At 37.4% G+C, this 13,656-nt stretch overlaps 1 long non-coding RNA gene across 1 annotated transcript in view; it reads right to left on the minus strand.

Moving 5' to 3' along the window:
• Positions 1-874: 874 nt before the first annotated feature.
• The window catches only part of LOC137465416 (uncharacterized), a 28,627-nt gene continuing 15,845 nt past the window's right edge, over positions 875-13,656 (minus strand). The window contains exons 3-4 of the long non-coding RNA XR_010994643.1: positions 6,552-6,608; positions 875-3,033 (exon numbers count right to left, since the gene is read on the minus strand). This is a non-coding gene — a long non-coding RNA (uncharacterized lncRNA). The remainder of the gene's footprint in view (positions 3,034-6,551; positions 6,609-13,656) is intronic.

A 13,656-nucleotide genomic window follows, 5' to 3' on the forward strand; every position in this document is an offset into this window, starting at 1 on the left:
AAGATTGTGTCACTGTGAGTTCATGCCCCTTTTGCAAATTTGGTCCTTTCTAGTCCTTTCCCTCCAGTTTATGACAGATCCAGTTTTGTTCATTTATTCCAAATTTGAGTCCTTTCTTCTCTAGATGCCCCTTTCTCCCCATTTATCACAGTTCTTATTAGTTTAGCTTGCTGTTCTCTGGAGTTCCTGATCAAGGCTCAGGCTTCACAGACAGGCCTCAGAAAAAATGGTTTTCAAAATACCCTTTGGTGCAGATTTGTCATAGTGTTGTGCCTTAAGTGATACCTGTATGCTTACAAATCTATTTTTTATGTTTCTGTTTAACACATTGCAATTCAAAACACTATTGTTTCTGTGCTGTTTCAGCTTAAATCTTATTCCTCCTATTGACAATAAGATGCAAAAAATAAAGATCCATAAGATTATTGACTGAAAATAAATATCTATCTGTGTCATGAATTCCTTGTGTGTCCTGGATAAATCATGAAAATTTGCTGCCACTTTCTACCCCACAGAAAAAATAGGGGCAGCAGTATTTTCATTCTTTAATCTACATATTTCCTTGTCCATCTTTAGCCTGGACATGCTTAAGATTATTACTGAGTTTAATTCCGCTCTTTTCACAGGGTCAGAGGGTGTAGTGCTTTTGCCCCATGGCATTGCTATTGTAATAGGATCCTGATCTCAGCTGGGGCCTTTGAACTCTATTACAGTTCCAGCAAATAACAGCAAAGTGGCAGGACATAGCACTGTGTGAAAGATTAGTTATAACAAAATTGCCTTTCTACCCTGCACAGGAAAATATTAAATTATTTGTCTCAAAGCCTGTTTGATAAGACAGTCATGATATAAGTGGATTTTAAGAATTTATAGCATTTATTCTAGAAGGAGAATATTGTCTTTATTTGAGAAGGAGTACATACCTGATATTGCCTCTGACTATATCATGGTGTTATCTACAGCAGCAGACATATGAAAAAATAGGACTGCTGAAGAACACAAAAATTAAAAGCTTGTTCAAAGAAGGCAAATTGCTTAGGGGGAAAAAGAAAAGAGAAGAAAGTACAGAGGAAAAATTAATCTCTTGGAATAATGTAAACACGACTTAGGGATAAAAGAAGGACATAGTAATTAATACAAGTCTGTGCATATATACATATGTATTCTGTCACTGTGTCTTGCAGGCTTTCATTACTGATAGATATTATTACTGAGTTCTTAAATAAAATTTGCTGAGAAATCCCACAGCTACCACTATTGTAGTGCCAATTCATTAAGGTTTCAAAATGTGAATGATTTTGCATGGCAATGGTGGACATAATCACTCCAGCACAAAGGTAAAATACTATAAATCATTTGGAAGAGGAGACGACAGGAAGACATGTCAGAGAATTAATGCATATATTTAAAAGAGGCACTCAAGAATGTTTCATTTTCACTACTTTTTCAGTGACATTTTTGACTTTATTTTGCTGGAGGGTGGGGAGATGATTGCACCAACCTACACATAGTAAGAATCAATCTATGGAAGATTCTTCTTAGTAACCCCCCAGGCTGCAGCAATTCTATCTTATCATCCTTGATTGTGTGGAGGTGTTTTATTTTCCAATGTAAGTGGTTAAACTCAATAATCCTACTACTGTAACAAAGTAGGATTCAAGAATCCTCTAAAGAAGAAAGAAGACAAAACTAAATTAAATACATTTTGAGACATTAAAACATCCTTTAAAAATCTGTTATTTGATGCTTGGATTTGTGCATTTATTTTTATTATTAAATAAGCAAGTGAATAATCATTAAATTAGTTGTAATTGTTCTAGCATGAAGGACATTTGATGGGATCTTGTCATGGTTCTGCTCAATAGAAGGATCAGGCAATTGTAATTACGGGAGTCTGTTGGGGAATTTTGTGTCTGCAGCATCCTGCACAGAGAGTGTGATCAAGCATCTCATTAAAAGCTTGGTAGAGACTGTGGCATGCCTGGGAGCAAATTGATTTAAGTTCAGTCTGGATAGTAATACTAAGATGACAGCAGGGAAAGCAATCAGAAAATATGGAAAAGATGTGAGTCCTTTTGCTGAGCATGCACATCCTTCAGCTGCCGCTTCATCTGACTTCTGAGTCAAAGGGCACCTTACTAGATTTCTTACAGCCTTTGCATCATTGTGTAGCTGCATGGATCTGGGTGGCATTTTATTTATTTTTATCTCTAGATCAGGGCATGATATTACAGTGAATTATTGAGTTTTGAAGCTGATGAAGAATTAAACTGCTTATTTCTAGAGCACAGCATCATACCATGAACATGTTCTGCATGGTTTGTGTGCTCAACCTCTGCTGGTACCAGACAGAGCAGGAGTGCTGATTTAAGCTGGCAACACAGAGCACTGAAGCTTTGGTAGAATGGGGTCTGACATCTATAAAACAAGAAGTAGAGAGATTGGAAGGCACTCTTGCCATGCAACCTTTGGACCATTCAGCTACAAAATGGGAATAATGCTATTCACTGTGGCACTTCTCATACTAAATGGAAGGCTCTATGCATTTTCTGGGTTGGAGTTTCTTTATAAACACAGAGCTGATCATAACAATTTTTTCTGTGGAGCCGCTTGATTATGTCATTCAGTGAGCTCTCCTGTATCACCTTCATCTGAACAAGATCTGGTTTGACCGAGCATTTAACAGAATCCCATGGTCAGATATTATGGCACTCTACAATGCATTGATAGAATGTCAGACTGTGTTCCCACTCAGTGATGATGAGATTAAGATAGGGAAAACAATGTGCAAATGTCCTGAAATATGGTTTTTAAAAAGCTTGTGCATTTGATGGTGCATTTAATAACTAATGCTTTTAGTTCTGGAGCTAATATACGCAAATCCTTCCTTATCCAAATACTAGCATACTAGAAATCAAAGCAAACAATATTAAGGAATAAATTGTCTGGAAATGTATCTTTTTTCCTCTGTGAGTTCCTATTGAAATCAGTTCCTTTTGAAGCCTCCCTGCTTAGCTTCAGGAATGCCAGAACCTGTATGAAAAAAGTTTGAAAACAAATATAAGTCTAAAGGAACTGGAGAGATGCTTTCTTAGCAACGTTCATTAATAAATTGTTCTTTTCCATATTCCAGTATTTGAGCCAGAAGAAAAATCTCTGTTTTGTTAGATTTTTAAAAAATATCTGATTTCTAAATGTTAATGACAAATTTTTAATTGTAATTGTAAATACATATTTAAAATGTTAATCAAACTATTAGAAACAATACAATTCCCTTGAAAAAAAACTAATACTGTTTCATTTCAAACAAAGAGGAAAGAAGGAAATTTCACTGCACCAGTAAAGTAGAAAGAGCTGACTGTTGAGTTTGTGCCTTTTCTCTCCAATAGCTGAAGCAAGCACCTCAGTCTTTACTTGACTGTCCTGAAAGCACAGCAAAAAGGGGCAATAGTTTGCACAGCAGTCTCCGGAGTCTGCTTTGGAAGCTTATGAACTTTGCAGGGATGGGGTCCATAATCACTGCAGAAAACCCACAAATCTCTGAGAAACCTAATGGTTCCTGCTGCTGCTGGGTGGGGGTGAGGTGAAGGCTGGTAGCTCATGATCCTGATTTCAGCTGGAAGGTCCTGCCCCACCTTAGGGCTTAGCACAGGCTCCACCCTGAAACTGGAAGAGGAGCCAAAAGGAGCCAGATGTGCCTTCCAGTGAAGTGTTTGGGCCACCTGCTGGATGACCAGGAAGAAGTGTTTGTAATGGGCAACTCTGTTGTAAGGTCTAAGATACTGAATGCCTTTCTTGTCACTGTCTTTACTAGCAAGGCCGGTCAGAAAGGAAGGAACAAATAAAATAAAGAAGATCCTGTTCCTTGGATTTGGGCAGTGAATACTTAGAGCAAAATAGACCTCCATGGGCCTTGGTGGGATGGACCCACAAGTGCTGAGGGCACTGATGTCACTGCAAGGCCACTCTCAGTGATGATTGGTCAATCACAGTGACTGGGAGAAGAGGACCTGGGGATCCCAGTGAGCACCAAGTGTTGAATATGCACCAGCAATGTGCCCTTGCAGCAAAGAGCTCCAATGGTATCCTGCATTATGGACACCTTAGGAGTATTGCCAGCATGTTGAGGGGGATGATCCTCTCTATTCAACACTGGAGAATCCATACGTGGAGTGTTGTGTCCAGCACTGGTTCCCCAGTACAAGACAGACATGGAAATACTGGGAGAGTCTGATGAAGGGTCACAAATATGTTGCACTGGAGCATCTCTTCTAGGAGGAAGGGCTGAAAAAGCTGGGACTATTCATGATGGGTGAGAGAAGGTTTAGGGGTATCTCATCTGCAAGGATGGAGTAAAGAGGACAGAGCCAGGTTCTTTCCAGTGGTGTCCAGTGAAAGGAGAAGAGGCAAAGTGCTCAGACTCTGAGGGTGACCAAGCACTGGCACAGGTTGCTGTTGGAGGATCTGGTGGAGTCTCCTTCCTTGGAGGTATACAAAATCCGTCTGGATATGGTCCTGGATAATCAGCTCTAGGTTGCCTTGCTTGAGCAGGGGGAGTTGGATCAGGTGACCTCCAAAGATCCCTCCCAAACTTAGCTATGGTATGGTACGATGAGGAATAAATTACATTCTAATTTCTGTTTACTTTTTATAACTTCTAATGATTTTATAATCCATTAAGGTACATAATGTATGTATAGTACTGTTATAGTTTTTCCTTAGGTTGTAAGGACACATTTTTCTTGTCTATTTCTTGGAGCAGAGACTAGTGCATGATACTGGGTACTACAAAATAATGTGTGATATAGATTACTTTCTCCTCATCTTGGATAAAGTTCAAGACTTTGTTCTTTAGAAAACTTTTTCAGTTCAACTGTGAACATTACTGGCAGGTAATTTAGGGGTAAAAAAAAAAATAATTAAACCAGAAGTCACATCTTATGCTAAGTGGATGGACTGGTTAAACCAGACAATATGAAATGGTTCAGCTAGATGTGAGGGGAAATTGCTGTGATATGGCTATAAAACTCAGAAAAAGAGCACTTTTGTAGGAATTCACAGAGGGAATGCTAGGACATTTCATCACAGGAGAAAAAGGGTTGCAGACTGATGTATGTCTCTTTGAGTTCACAGAGGATGAGTCTGGAGTGACTGATGGGCTAATATTGACTATTGAAACTGCCTACATTTCACATTTACTGCAAACAGTAAAAAAAACCCAACCAAACAAAAAAAAAAAGCAAACTTCTGAATGAAGAAGGAATACTTTATTCTATTATGCAATGTTCTCACATTGATTTTCTTTTCCCTTTAAGATGCTGTGTTCTGGCCATCTGGCTGCCTCGCACTTCCTTTGGATCTGTTATTAAAGCAAACAAGATAGACTGTTGAAAAGACTAATACTATTTAGTATATTATTGAATCTCAAAGACATACATACTCAAGTTTTTCACTCTTCTGATAAGCTTTGTTGAAAAGTAAAACAGGATGTAAGTTATTGCACGTGAATTTATCAATGTTTGTTTACTGTGAGTGGAACTTGCAAAATTTCACAGATGAGAAGCTGAGTCTCTGAGTCGCTTTTAAAAAAAATATCTCACACCAAAACCAGATTGCCAAAACTATGCTAAAGAATTTTTAAACACCTCTTTTTTATGTGACTAGTTATTTCTAAAGATAGAAATATGCCCTAGCTCCTACTTTGAGAAGGATCTAGGTATAGTAGGTTCCTAAATCTATAATCACATATCTGTTAATGAAACATCTTAGAATGATTCAAATATGAGATTAAAACATGTCACAATCTATTTGGAAAATGCTGATTGGACAGAAAGAAATAGGATGTGGTCTACATATCACATATGCTTCAAATAATTTATAACCTGGAGGCAAAGTTATCTTGAATGCATGTGGGTTATTTTCTAATAGGTAAAGCACAGAGCAGCATCTTTTATATATCATATAAGTACCATATATCACTAAATGTAACTGAAATGCTAGGTGAGCAGCTCATAGCAAACAGTATATAACACGTAGGGTGGAAAAAACATATGTATTACCAGTCTGAATGACATTAAATTCTTGGTGCTTTTCTACCAGTACTCCAAAATCTTTGAAAACTTTGAAAATCCTAAAGAATAAACTCCTGAACAAGATTCAAGATGAGGCGAGAGTATTCTGTATCATTTATTATTTTGTAATGTGACAAGTTTATTTGTGATGAAGTATGAGCTTTGAACTGGATGGTTGCTTTACTGATATCTGATTACCTGTGAGTGAAAACAGAACTCAGTCTTGCAAGATACATGTGAGACTTCACCAATGGATTTTTATATCTTAGTAGTTGCCATACTAAGCCACTTAATCCAAAAACTATAACCTTCTACATGTCAGGTAACCTGCAGTCTAATACAAGAGAAATACAAGGTCAATAATGGTGTCAGTTGCTGACACCAGCATGCACTGGGTGCCTAACATTGATTTTTCAGCTTTTCCAGTGATGACAAGCTCACTGCCAACACCACAGTTTTCTCTGGATCCAAGTCACAAACCTTGCAGGGTTGGTGGGTGCTTGATCCAGATATTTGCACACCAAACATAGTCACAACCTAAAAAAAGATGCAAACTTTAGGCACAGCAAAAAAAGAACAGTAAAATTGCTGAAACCTGCAACAGTAAAACTGCTGAAATTGCCTATACATTAAGTCTGTGGTAAAGTTTGGTGGTGAAATATATTATATCTGCTTGATAGGTAGATGCATGCCTGGCTCTCCCTCAGAAAGAAGAGACACCTGATGCTGTCAAAGACCAGGTAGTTTCCAGAAGGCTTTCAGAGAGAATGCTCCTAATGAGGGAAGAGTAGGATATATCTCTAGGTTTTATGCCCAATTTATATCCACGATAATAGGTTTATGAAAGTAATTAATTATAAGTGTATTAGTGAATTGCAAATACAATAATTGTATTGCAATTTAACTTTAGGAGTAGCTTGAATTAGTCTTTCTATACGGCTGCTAACTTGCAAGTTAGTAAAACTTAGAATCACTATCCAGTGGGAAGTGACAATCATGTCTTTAAATAGAGAAAATCTCTTACATAAATGGCACTTGGACTCCATAGTTTATGGAGTGTACATCTTTCTGAAAAGTTGCCCTCACAGACATCTTGCTCACCCAGAGCCTGTGAATTATTCTCCAAGCCACTTTTAGACTGGTTTAATATTTAATAGAAGCTATGATGCTTGAACATTTAAAGCATCTTCTTATTCAATTACATTCACATGACAAAACCTTTCTTATTATTCTTATAACAGTATGAAAGTAGGCTGGAGACACTGGGATTTCAATCTGGTTTAGAGAGATAGTATTAGGAAAAGATAGAATTAGGAAGATAGAATTAAGAAAGATAGAATTAGGAAGAGAAAGAATTGAGAAAATAAATTGTGAATGTGCTTTAAAGAAAAGCAAAATTTCTCCCATTTAAGCAATTATAACCTCTACGTCAAGATTTGACATTCATTAAGCAGCAGAAATTGCTAAGATTGTCTTAGATCTACAGTCCAATATTAGCTTCTACTAAATGCTTCACTTGTTAGTTATTATAGTCTGTCAACAACACATAGCAATTGCAAAAGTAAACGGTTGGACTTCAGAAAGCCATGTCATATAGCCATCCTTTGCACACAGATTTTTTTTTCACATCTGTTAAATTACTCAGACGGATCCCCTCTTTACCAAGTTTGGCTTAGTGAGGGGAGCTGGCTACAAAAGCATTGCTCTGTCCTTTGTACCTGCTTGGAAGATGATGTCATCACCTACCCTTACCTCCACATATCAGTTAATAAAAACAAAGAATGGCTTCATTTCAGGCCAATTAGCATACCATATTCAAAGGAAGGAATACGGAAGCTACCAAGTTTAAGGACAGACCAGTCAGTAAGTCTGTTCACAATCATACATCTTTACAAAAGAGTTTGCAAGCAGTTACATGTTCCTTCTATTTCTAAAAACATTTAAATCCAGGTGTATCTGTATTGCTACTTATAAACAGAAAAAATAGGAGCAATTTTCATTTAAGCATTGTCAAGATCTAAGTATAACTTTTCATTCAATACTATTAAAAACAGCTGAGAAATAAAGCTGGTTATAACCAGCTGGGAAACACTCTAATTCCATGAAAGTTTCCATGGATTACTCTAAAGAGATTTAAAACCAAATTTCCACTGGCCTGGGAAACTTGAAGTCTCTAGCTTCTTCAAGGCTTGCTCTAGTGTAGGCCTATGGAGAGGAAACTTACCCTAAAATGCTGAGTCATTAACTTTTATAAATCATTGTGCCTAGGTGCTCTGCTTTGCTCAAGATCTTTGACAGATGAGCTCTGGCAAACCTTAATGAAGGGCTTCAAAATATTCTTTTCCCAGCTGACTCACTGATCTTGTTCTGAAGATTATGCCCAGTAGCTGAGTTGGAAAACAAGCAATTTTTTTGAGCTTCAGTAGCACTGTAAGCCAAACCTTTAATATAAAGGCTGACAAAGGTGGCTGACAAAGGTGAGCTGTATTATAGTCCTCCTGATCTGTGTACACCTGACTGTGAAGTATGTTGACTTTACCATATCTAGGAGACTTCTACCAGAATTCTGGTGAAAAACAGCTGCAAATTGGTAGAATCATAGATGGCCACAGCTGTTTGATCATGTGTTTCAGAGTTCCTGGTCCGTTTTCTGTCTCAGGGATGTTCAGCTCATCACACATGAAAGAAACATCTTTCTAGTGCATTTCCCACAACCAACACAGCTCTTTAATATTGAAATTAAAGACAACTGATACATTGGTTAATAATTTTGACGGAGGGATCAATAATTTTAGTGACTGAAATGCTCTTTTTTCTAAAGTAGAGATGAAATACAGCATAGATATAACAAGAAGAATTAGTTTTCAGTAATTTTCTATTCTAGGAAAATATGCTTATCTTAAAAATATCAGTTTTCTACTTTTTGACATATACTCCAAGTTATAAGAAGAGTCTTTAATTGCCTGTTCTAATCCAAGGATTCAATCCCTTAAATTCTTTAAAGAGTGAATGAATGTCAGAGCAGGGACACAGAGAGCACTACATACAGAGGCTCCTTTTGAACTGATAAAGAGGAAATGAAGAAGCTGAGCTGCTTTCACAAGATATTTATGAATAGAACTTCTCCAAAACTAAGCCACAAAACTGAGAAAACAGGCGTAACAAGCAGCATGGATTTGCTTCTTTACGCTAAATTTATTCATTTCTTTGACCCAAGACAGAGGGATCAGGCAATTCCTCAAAAGGACTGAGAAAATTTAGCTGGAAGGGATTAAGCAATATTTTCTGGCTGCCTCTTCATTTTGTCTCAGAAAAGAGAGAGAGCTAAAGACAAAGGATGGTAGCTACCTGAGATTGGTTAAATTTGCTCTGCAATTTTTATTTAAAAAATGAAATGGAGGGAAGGGCCTGGATACATTTTGGGGCTTTGATTAATTCATTTTGGAATCATATACATAGAAATTTAAAGACTTCTTAGAGAACGTGCTCTTCTGTCAAATTAGATGTTGAGCTCGTCATGGGTAACGTGGTCCTCCTATGCATCATGTATCCCCAGAAAGGTTACATTTCAAGACACTAGGACTTCAAGAAAAAAATTTAGAAATCCACCATACCACAGAGTTTTGTTCAATATCTGTCACTTCCTGTGGCTACTGAGTCCTTGCAGACCATGGAAACTCTAAAAAGGAGATTATTTGTGAATGGAATGGTCCTTGAATTCATCACTTTCCTCAGAGTGATGAATTCAAGAAAAATTCAAAAGCAGAGTGGTGTTTTCTTCTAGTCAATTGTTTCAATCTGCTCACTAATCTGATCTCTTATAAACTTGCATGATGTAGGAGATGTATCATTCATATATTGCTAGTTTGGAATGTGTTAATTTCCAAATGTCATTATTCTACCTGTGAAATGATCTTGTTGCCTCCAGTACTATTTGGTCAAATTATCAACCATACCCTCTTGTCTTTGACCTTTGACAAGTCCAGCTGCTCAGTCTCAATCGGCACAGGCAAACAAGCTTCCTTCCAAGTCATGCAAAGCTTCTACCACATACCAATTTACTCCTCCTACTTCTTTTTTTTTTTTTATCCCAGTCACAGCTCAGTCAGTCTGAAGTTGGAAGGAAAGTTCTCACTACCCACCTGGAGATAAGTGTTACAGTATAGGTCTAGGACAAATGGTCTCTTGGTAAATAACTTTCTTTTTTCTCTCTGATAAAACAGAGGAAACAAGTGGAGTTTCATGAGTTTGGCAGAATAAAGCCAGTACTGCTCTGCAGCAAGAGTTCACTTTCAAAAAATGTTACTACATGTTTATACTTTCCACTATCTGTCTGCTACCATTGTAGATGAGATCCTGAGCTAGTGGACCTTCAGTCTGACTGAGCAGACCTCTTCTGTGACTTTTATATCTACACAGAGTGGCAAGCACATCTCTCCCTCTCTCAGGATTTTTCATAGAGGTGCAGAGAGAGAAAGAAAGATAAAAGAATTTCTATTTCTGCTCCTTGTTTTTCCCATGTGGAATGTGTTTGGAGAATTTTTTACCTGGGGTGATTGCTTGACTGCATTCTGGTGAGGATTGTTTGAGCCTGGTGGCCAATCAGATCCACCTGTGGCTGGACTCTTGATTGAAGGTCACAAGTTGTGAGTTAGTTAGATATGGTAGTTAGAACAAGTAGATTTGTAGTTTTAGTATCTTCCTTTATATAGTATATTAATGTATTATAGCATAGTTATAATAAAGAAATCATTCAGCCTTCTGAACTGGAGTTGGACATCATAATTTCTTCCCATTGGGTTTGCCTGCATTTTACAATAACACAGAAAATGACAACATTGATTAATCATGAAACACAAAAAAAACCAGAGAAGAACTCAAAAAAAATGACTTAAGTCTTCCATATATTACAGCCTTTTTGAAAATTTGTTGCACAAGAATCAATTCATGTGCAAATGTACTGAGGACAATTTTTTTTCCTTCAAAGATATTAAAGATATCCTAGGAATTAATCAGCACTACAGAAAACTAAGTGCAAGTTTAAATCTTGGTTTATTTCTCAGTGGTAGATTAAAAATGTGTGTTTTACTATAAGATATTCATTTTCATGCTGCTCATTCCTTTGTCTCCTGCAGTATGAAGCCATCTGTTGCGTTAACAGAACTACCTGGGAAAGGAGGACAGTATGTACAGACACTAATCTGAATGCTGAAACTTCTATTTTGCCAAGTTTTTTTTGTCAGATTAGTCCTCAGCTTTTACGCACAGGATGTCCCTACAAGCAGTTGTGCTGGCCATAGCAAGGAGAGGATGTAGGAGGATTTTATCATGCAGAAGCAGGGCTGAGTCAGTGTGCTGGCTCTGGCTGGGGTAGAGTTAAGAAATGAGGAGCAGCTGAGGCAAAAGTAGAATCATAGCAGTGCTGAATGCAGACCTTTATTTTCAGGAAGAAGGCATTTCAGCAAAATATGTGCAGCCTGTGGAACTTCAAGCATACCTCAGGCTCTGATGGTGAAATTGAGTTTATAGAATCTACTGGCTTTTTTTTCTTTCCTCATCTGAGACATCATTCAGGATAATAAAATGATTAATTTTTCAAGACACCAGCAGTCTTCTCTCATAATACCTTCAAATTAAAAGCTTTGCTCATAGATCTGCTGTGATGTGATACATCAGTGCTGGCAAAAGTATAAAAATTATGCCATCTGTTGTTGGATCAGATACAGACATCAATTCCTTCAGCTGGGCAACCAATCTGAATTGCTCACAGCAGAAGCAAGCAGGGCATCCTGAGCATCCACAGCCTGGATTGGCAATCATTGTGATCCAATAGGTGCTCAAGTACTATTCAGTAACTTAGAAGATCTCATAAACACAAGTTAGACAAATAACTTTCAACCTATTAAAAATTCCAATAGCAAAATTATTAATGTGAGTAATTAAACATGAGTTTACAACTGGTAGCTGAAAATCAGCCTGAAGGCCTTATGATCAGTGAGAATAATACATGGCAATAATCCATGTGAACAAACTAGTTCACAATATTCTATTCCTGCATGTCAAGTTATAATTTAGTTTTCCATCACTCTTTCCTGAAGATTCTTTAAAGAAACCAATTTCTGTAGCAACCAAGGTGAAAGCACAAATACCATGATGTAAGATCAATTTTTAAAGAATTAATAAAAAATCTGTGAGCCCAAAGCCCATCTTTAAACTCATTGACAACACCCCAAGTCTTTTGTACCATGACTGTGATATTTATTTTGCATTACATTGAAATAATTTCAACTCTTTTGACCCAAGAAACTAGACAACAGCCTGGAGTATTGCCAGCTCTTCTAATTAGGACAAAGAGTGTTGATGCCCTTTCTTCAACTCCATTTATTTTATTCAAAAGTAGCCTGGCATTTTTTCTTTCCTGTATTAACTCCTGTTTTCCTGAACACTGGAACAACTGAATAAAAATGTTAATTCCATGTTCGCTATCTCATGTTATGTCAGCTGCACCTAGGTACAATCTTATTCTCTTAACCATTAGTTTAGGGTTACATTCTGGTCTTCATATAAGTCTTCAGTTTTACCTGAGGCTGTCAGGTTTCACACCATGAACATTAAATGCATTTGGCTTCTTCTTCCCAGCCCCTCTTAATAGCATTGGCATCTCTCCCCTCACCTGGGGGATGCAAACCCCAAAACTGGAAAACCTGTGACATTGGTGCTGCAGCCAGTGATGAGCACTCCAGTGCAGCCCAGGCTCAGTGTGTCCCTGAAGACAGATTCTCACTTTTACTGGTTTAGCCATTGGAAAGTAGGTTACAGAGCACTGTTCACCACGAAGAGAAGAGCAGAGTACTTCACAGAGGCTGCTGAACTGTGAATTATGTGAGACCCTTGATTAGTGTAAGGAATAACTGGATTTTGTGTTTAGAGCCAGTGGTATGATCACTGCACCTTGAGAAGCATTCTTGATTGATTTAGCACGTTTAGCAGCAGAGAGAAAATTACTGAAAGAGGTATAATAAAGGGATAGAGAAAATATGCTACAAAACAAACCCCTTAAATTAACCTATGCAAATAACTTTGAACTGACTCTTGGATGCTTTTGCTTCCATTTGTCTCTCACTTAAATGAGATAGAGTATAAGCAGCTGTTTCATACAACGGAAATAACTATCAGTCACTGGAAAATTTGGGGAAAACATTTCTAAATTAGCGTTTGCATTTAAAAATTTTAAAGGAGAAACAAATGTTTGTCTTTTGGGTGTGATGTCTTGCAGAGGGGAAGACATCAATCCAAGTGCTTGACAGAATCAGGTAATTGATCTCTTTTTAGCCTTCAGCCCGGATTAGAATCTTCTGGTTCTGTGGAATATGCTGGGTTGGGCTTCCCACTGCTGAGGCTTTCCAGCTATACATGAAACCTCTCCACTTCAGAGCTCTTACAACCTGAAAACTTCTATTTCAGTTAGCATTTTATTTTTATATATTTTTTTAAAAAAATATGTTAATCAGCTTTAGCAGAAAAGGCTGCAAAAGGGCTGTAAAATTGTTAATCAAAACAGAGTAACTAATTGACTGTCCAACTC

This window comes from Anomalospiza imberbis, chromosome Z, assembly GCF_031753505.1.
Source record: "Anomalospiza imberbis isolate Cuckoo-Finch-1a 21T00152 chromosome Z, ASM3175350v1, whole genome shotgun sequence".
Classification (NCBI taxonomy): Eukaryota; Metazoa; Chordata; class Aves; order Passeriformes; family Viduidae; genus Anomalospiza; species Anomalospiza imberbis.